Genomic DNA, 8,194 nt, shown 5'->3' with positions numbered 1-8,194 from the left:
GCCAACGAAAATGTTTCATTTATATAACGAAACATTTTCATTAACACAATGAAAATATCGTTAATAGTATGAAATGTTACGTTGATTAACAGAAAATTCGTTCTTCTTTTTCTTCTTCTTTAATTGCAAATTAGTTTTCCGAATATTTGCATTATAATAACGAAAAATGTCGTTGTAATAACCAATTTAGTTTTATTGACTTACTTTTAATGACGTATTTCGTTAATATAACAAAACTTTTTCTATTGGTGTTGGTCAATGTCAATTGACCAATAATAAAAATATGAATTCAATTTAAAATAATTTAATTATTTAAAATTAGTTTAATTTCGTTTATTTTAATTTAATTCAATCGAATTAATTCCAAAAATTTATTTTTTTTTTCGACGTGAAAATTTTTATACATATATTTTAAAATATTGTTGTAATAATTCATTCGTAAAAATGTTTTTATTATGTTTTTTTTTTGTTAATTGGAGTTAATTTATTGTCCACAAAAATTGATCTATAAAAATAATAATATTAAAAAGTAAAAAAAAAAAAATAAAAATGCATGTTAATTAAATTATTATATTTAAATTATATATATATATATATATATATATATATATATATATATATATATATATATATATATATATATATATATATATATATATATATATATATATATATATATATATATATATATATATATATATATATATATATATATATATATATTTATTTATTTATTTATTTATATATTTATATATTTATTTATATATATATTTATTTATTTATTTATATATTTATATATTTATTTATATATTTATACATTTATCCAAAATTTAAAATAATTTAATTATTTAAACATTATATTTATTTAATTAATTTTATTTAAATTTAATCGATTTAATATCGAAAATTTTTATTTTATTTTTTTCAAAATTTTAATTCACATTTCGTTTTTTAGATAATTAATAATTTTATTATTTTATTTTATTTAAATTTCACAAATTAAATTTATGTATTTTTTTTATTTATGCAATTTGTGGCCGCCATAATTAAGTTGTAAATAATCGAATAAAATTCTATATTCTATAAAATATAAAAAAAATATCAATCAATAATCAATACACAACGAAAAGTTAATTAAAATTGAGCCAACGAAAATGTTTCATTTATATAACGAAACATTTTCATTAACACAATGAAAATATCGTTAATAGTATGAAATGTTACGTTGATTAACAGAAAATTCGTTCTTCTTTTTCTTCTTCTTTAATTGCAAATTAGTTTTCCGAATATTTGCATTATAATAACGAAAAATGTCGTTGTAATAACCAATTTAGTTTTATTGACTTACTTTTAATGACGTATTTCGTTAATATAACAAAACTTTTTCTATTGGTGTTGGTCAATGTCAATTGACCAATAATAAAAATATGAATTCAATTTAAAATAATTTAATTATTTAAAATTAGTTTAATTTCGTTTATTTTAATTTAATTCAATCGAATTAATTCCAAAAATTTATTTTTTTTTTCGACGTGAAAATTTTTATACATATATTTTAAAATATTGTTGTAATAATTCATTCGTAAAAATGTTTTTATTATGTTTTTTTTTTGTTAATTGGAGTTAATTTATTGTCCACAAAAATTGATCTATAAAAATAATAATATTAAAAAGTAAAAAAAAAAAAATAAAAATGCATGTTAATTAAATTATTATATTTAAATTTAATCGAATTAAATTCGAAAATTTATTTTAATTTTTTAGATTTTAATTTAGTTTAATTATATATAATATATATATATTTTTATTTGTTTTAATTATTTTTTTTTCAATATTGTCCTTAAATGTGATTTCATTTCGTTTGTTGGGAAATTTACGGCAGCCATGGCTAAATACCCATATGGTCATTTTAGTTTCAACTCAAAATTACCGAGACCATTACAACATCTCTGTTTTCCTTGTAACTTCATTTGTGGGAAATTCTTATAGGTATGTTTCCTTAATTGGAACATGGTCCGATGTCGATGGTGCTCCCTTTACATTTACAAAATTATTTCTCTGATATACAAGGAGTGAGAAATTCAAAGAATAAATCGATAGCTTCATATGATATGGTAATGATGCTAAGGGTGGTGATGGCAAGTCTAACTGGTTTCTGATAGTCTTCACCACCCCATGGATTATGCCATGAGTTGTTTACCCATATGACCATTGACCATGAATGTGCTGGGTGGGTGGGTAATTCGTGCAAATTGCTTTTCAATGTCGTACAAAGTGCCAACAAATGAAAGCTCTTACCCCAATACAAAAGCTTCGGCCGGAGTACTATTAAGTGAACTATTAAGGATTATACAATTTTGTGAAATATATATATGCAAAATAAAGAAACAGCACGAGGAAAGAGTTCTACACTACCTTAGTTGTAGGCTATGAAAAATGTGGCAATGGAATGTGAATTGCTGGCTATGTAAAAATATTTGTTAAACAATAATTTTATGAAATGAGTATTTTTTTTACATGATAGCTTAATTTTATTTATTATTATTTCTTTAAAAAAGGACAACAAATAATTCTGACCTATATAAATTCAAAATTAAAATTTTGTAACGTTAATACTCAATATTATGTTAATCTGGCAGCATTAAATATTTGCACTCACAGCCGATGAGCACCAACCAAAGAGTATAATAAATAGATTCTCTCATTTACGATATCATCAAACACAGTGATGCCAACTCCAGAAAGGCAAAAAGCACTAAAAATTAAAATTATAAATTCTAACATACCAGTTCTTACTACAAAAACTATTCCAAATTTATTATGTCAATTAATTTTTATTAGTAATGAATTTCAAACTATGTTTTTTCAGAGAAGAAAATAAATGTTTCAACATTAATTTTGGAAATATTAATATTTGCTGGGAGTCTATTTCTTATTTCAATAAAACACACATTATGTGAATTTATCGAGTTCAGAAATTCTGCACTCGTCACTAGACTTTTGAAAAGACTAACAATATTGATTAATAAACAAATAAAGAAAGTCTAAAGTCGGTCGGGGCCGACTATATTATACCCTGCACCACTTTGTATATCCACATTTTCGATACCATATCAAATCCATCAAATGTGTTGGGTGCTATATAAAGGGTGATTCTTTTGAGGTTAGGATTTTCATGCATTAGTATTTGACAGATCACGTGGGATTTCAGACATGGTGTCAAAGAGAAAGATGCTCAGTATGCTTTGACATTTCATCATGAATAGACTTACTAACGAGCAACGCTTGCAAATCATTGAATTTTATTACTAGAAAAGTTGGCAGAAAATCCGCTTTTTTATCGACAAATTTTGTTCAGCGATGAGGCTCATTTCTGGTTGAATGGCTACGTAAATAAGCAAAATTGCCGCATTAGGAGTGAAGAGCAACCAGAAGCCGTTCAAGAACTGCCCATGCATCCCGAAAAATGCACTGTTTGGTGTGGTTTGTACGCTGGTGGAATCATTGGACCGTATTTTTTCAAAGATGCTGTTGGACGCAACGTTACGGTGAATGGCGATCGCTATCGTTCGATGCTAACAAACTTTTTGTTGCCAAAAATGGAAGAACTGAACTTGGTTGACATGTGGTTTCAACAAGATGGCGCTACATGCCACACAGCTCGCGATTCTATGGCCATTTTGAGGGAAAACTTCGGAGAACAATTCATCTCAAGAAATGGACCGGTAAGTTGGCCACCAAGATCATGCGATTTGACGCCTTTAGACTATTTTTTGTGGGGCTACGTCAAGTCTAAAGTCTACAGAAATAAGCCAGCAACTATTCCAGCTTTGGAAGACAACATTTCCGAAGAAATTCGGGCTATTCCGGCCGAAATGCTCGAAAAAGTTGCCCAAAATTGGACTTTCCGAATGGACCACCTAAGACGCAGCCGCGGTCAACATTTAAATGAAATTATCTTCAAAAAGTAAATGTCATGGACCAATCTAACGTTTCAAATAAAGAACCGATGAGATTTTGCAAATTTTAGGCGTTTTTTTTTTAAAAAAGTTATCAAGCTCTTAACAAATCACCCTTTATAAAGTTTATGTTCCCATATACATATATTTAAATCTGACTCGATATGGACAAAATTTGTTAGACTTCTGTAGACCTAAAATTTAAGTCGTCTAATGTCCTGGGGTGGAACAAAATGTTAGTAAAAAAAATATGGGAAACATTTAAATCTGAAGCAATTTTTGGGCAATTTTGCAAAAGTGTATTTGTGATTTATAGCTCGATAGATATGTATTAGAAAAATAGGAAAATTCGAGTTATTTTTACAATTTTTCGACTTATCAGTGACGTTTTAACAAGGAAGATGTGGGTATTTTGGCCAATTTTGCCGAAATCAGAAAAATATATATATATGGGAGCTATATCTAAATCTGAACCGATTTCAACCAAATTTGGTATGCATAGTTACAATGTTATTTCTACTCCCTGTGCACAATTTCACGTAAATCGGATTACAACTTTGACCTCTGTTGTCATATGAGTGCATATCGGACGATAGATATATATGGGAGCTATATCTAAATCTGAACCGATTTCAACCAAATTTGACATCCATTGCTAGAATATTAATTCTACTCCCTGTGCAAAATTTAAAGCAAATTAGGGTAATACTCTAGCTTCTGGGACCATATAAGTGCATATCGGGCTAAAGATATACATATATGGGAGCTATACCTAAATTTGAACCAATTGCAACCAAATTTGGCATGCATAGCTGTAATATTAATTCTACTCTCTACGCAACATTCCAATTAAATCGGATTACAAATTTGACCTCTGGGGTCACATGAGTGTAAATCGGACGAAAGAAACATATATGGGAGCTATATATATATCTGAACCGATTTCAACCAAAATTGACATTTATATCGAGAACATTAATTCTACTCCCTGTAAAAAATTTAAAGTAAATCTGGGCAAACTTCTAGCTTCTAGGACCATATAAGTTCATATCAGGAGAAAGATATATACGGGAGCTATATCTAAAACTGAACCGATTTCTTCCAAAATCGATTAAATTGCGACCTAGACTTTGATCACAAAAATGTGTTCACAGACAGACGGACATGGCTAGATCGACTCAGGGGCCGGCCTTGAGAAATATTGCCAAAAACACCATATGTCTATCTCGTCTCCTTCTGGGTGTTGCAATCATATGCACTAACTTATAATACCCTGTTCCACAGTGGGGTGCAGGGTATAAAAAGTGTCAATACCACCTTCATAACAATCAAATTCTATGGCAATATAGTTGAGTTTCCTAATCTTTTGACAGTCTAATCAGAATTTTTGTATGAAAGGATGTCGTCAATTATACCCAATACTGTTCAAATTGAAAAAAAAAAGAACCAAAAGCAGTAAATGAAAACGCCAGAAAGCACCAAGATGGTGCTTTTTTTGTTTTGAAAAGGGACTAAAACGCCAATTTGGTGCGTTTTGGAAATCAAAAAGCACTAAATGCTAAAAGCACCAAATTGGCATCACTGCTCAAACAAAGAGTGTAGATAAGTTAAAACAGTCAAACATGTTGCAATACGATACGAACATTTTTTCGTATTCCCTTGTGTTATCTGCAGCATTTCACAGTGTTTGGAAATCAAAAAGCATTAAATTTGGTGCTAAAAGCAAAGATAATAAAAGAAGAAGATGGGAGATTGGCTACTGAGCACATCAAACCATTTACCACATTAGTTTAATACTCGAACCAAACGCGTATACGACAAGTATTGACATAGCATTAAAATGCAAATAAAAAGAAAATTAGAGCACGAAATAAATTTCCATAAAGGGGAAAATGTAATTTTTTTTGTTGTTGCCTAAAATTTAACATTGTTTCATTAAGAAAATTACATTTTTCATTTAAAAAATAAAAACGAAAAACAACTAAATGATTACAAACATGTCTTAAACTAATCTGGTAAATGCAACATTTGGTATGACGCAAGCCAATCTCCCATCTTCCTCTTTTATTATCTTTGGCTAAAAGCACCATAATCTCCATATAAACCGGTCACACCGATTTTATTTCATGTGTTTCTAGATACAGAATTTTTTTATTTGATTTAATTGAATTTGGAAATTTAGAGATGTTTTAAGCCCTCACAGACTTGTGTCGAGTTTGGTTTATATCACTGCATGTTTTGATAAAGCTCCTATATAGACCGATCTTACGATTTGAATTCCTAAACTTTTAGATGTCACAATTTGTACCCGATTTTATTGGAAGGGTAATTCGGTTCGGCCAAGATTCAAAAATTTGTTTCTCTCATTTAAAATTTTGTTTTAAGACGACGCTCAATAGTTTTTTCTCGTCTTGGTATCCGATGTCTCTACTTGTAAAAATAGTTTTTAAAAGCTGTAGAAAATTTTTCAAAAGAAAAAAAAAAACACAAAAAAATTCAGAAAAAACATGAAATCTTTATTTGAATCGAAAGCACGGTCCATATAATTTAATTTTTGCAGACTATGTCACGCAAATGTCGACTGTGACTGGGGCTCAAATGGTCCATCAGCTTAATTTAATTTTGGCATACTCTTTGCAACTGTGCGGCTGGAATCTCAAGAATAAATGATTTAATGTTGTCTTCTAATACATCAATTGAAAGGGACTTGCCTGTATATAGACATGAGCTTTGCATTGCCTCACAAAAAAAGTCTAACGACATTAAGTCGCACGATCTAGGCAATCAATTGACCATTCCGAACTCGCCTCCCAATAACTCCATTGTGGCATTTGACACCGTCGTTTTGAGAAAAAAATTGGATCTCATCCTATGATTGGTATCCACGGTCTCCTCTAACAATCTAGCAAAATTTGAAGCAAATTTTACCAAAAAACTACCAAGCAAAAATTTTTATTTTGTAAAACTTTTATTTCTATATACAATTTGTCAGTCAAAATTTTATTTCTATAGAAAATTTTGTCAAAATGTCTATAGAAAATTTTGTCAAAATTTTTTTTTTATAGAAAATATTGTCAAAATTTTATTTTATAAAAAATTTTGTTAACATTTTATTTTTACAGGAAAGTTTTGTCAAAATTTTATTTTTATAGGAAAATTTTGTCAACATTTTATTTTTATAGAATATTTTGTCAAAATTTTACTTTTATATTTTGTGAAAATTTTATTTTTATAGTTTTTTTTGTGAAAATTTTATTTCTATCGAAAATTTTGACGAAATTTTATTTTTATAGAAAATTTTCTCAAAATTGTATTTCTATAGAAATTTTTCTCAAAATTTTATTTTTATAGAAAATTTTGTCAAAATGTTATTTCTATCGAAAATCTGCTCGTACAGTGTGGCATTTGACACCGTCGTTTTGAGAAAAAAAAATTGGATATAATCCTATGATTGGTATCCACGGTCTCCTCTAACAATCTAGCAAAACTTGGAACAAATTTTACCAAGAAACTACCAAACAAAAATTCTTATTTTGTAAAACTTTTATTTCTATATACAATTTGTCAGTCAAAATTTTATTTCTATAGAAAATTTTGTCAAAATTTTGTTTCTATAGAAAATTTTGTCAAAATTTTATTTTTATAGAAAATTTTGTCAAAATTTTTTTATAGTTTTTTTGTGAAAATTTTATTTCTATCGAAAATTTTGTCGAAATTTTATTTTTATAGAAAATTTTCTGAAAATTTTACTTCTATAGAAATTTCTCTCAAAATTTTATTTTTATAGAGAATTTTGTCAAAATTTTATTTCAATGGAAAATTTTTCAAAATATTAATTCTATAGAATATTTTTCAAAATATTAATTCTATAGAAAATTTTGTCAAAGAGGAATATAAACTTTTTCATTTTACCACCATTTTAATGAAGCTCCGTTGGAGCAAGGTTAGGTCAAAGATAATCTTTGGGTTAGCTAACCAGGTTTTAAACCATTCAACAGATATTATATGTACGGCAGCTAGGAACTTACCTGCCAAGAAATATTCTCTTAAAATTAACACGCAACTAAAATTTTTTCAGTTTAATATTTTTGTTAACTGACAGTTGAATCCTAACAGAGATACATGAAAATTGCCGTTAAACGAATAACATTAATATAATCACATTCTAATGCTCATTGTAGAACACAAAGATTATAAACTTGAGGAAGATAGGAAATTGGCTTGCGTCATACCAT

The sequence above is a fragment of the Haematobia irritans genome, chromosome 2 (assembly GCF_050003625.1).
Source record: "Haematobia irritans isolate KBUSLIRL chromosome 2, ASM5000362v1, whole genome shotgun sequence".
In the NCBI taxonomy this organism is placed as follows: domain Eukaryota; kingdom Metazoa; phylum Arthropoda; class Insecta; order Diptera; family Muscidae; genus Haematobia; species Haematobia irritans.
The sequence above is the reverse complement of the archived record's forward strand: the minus strand, read 5'-3'. Positions refer to the sequence as shown.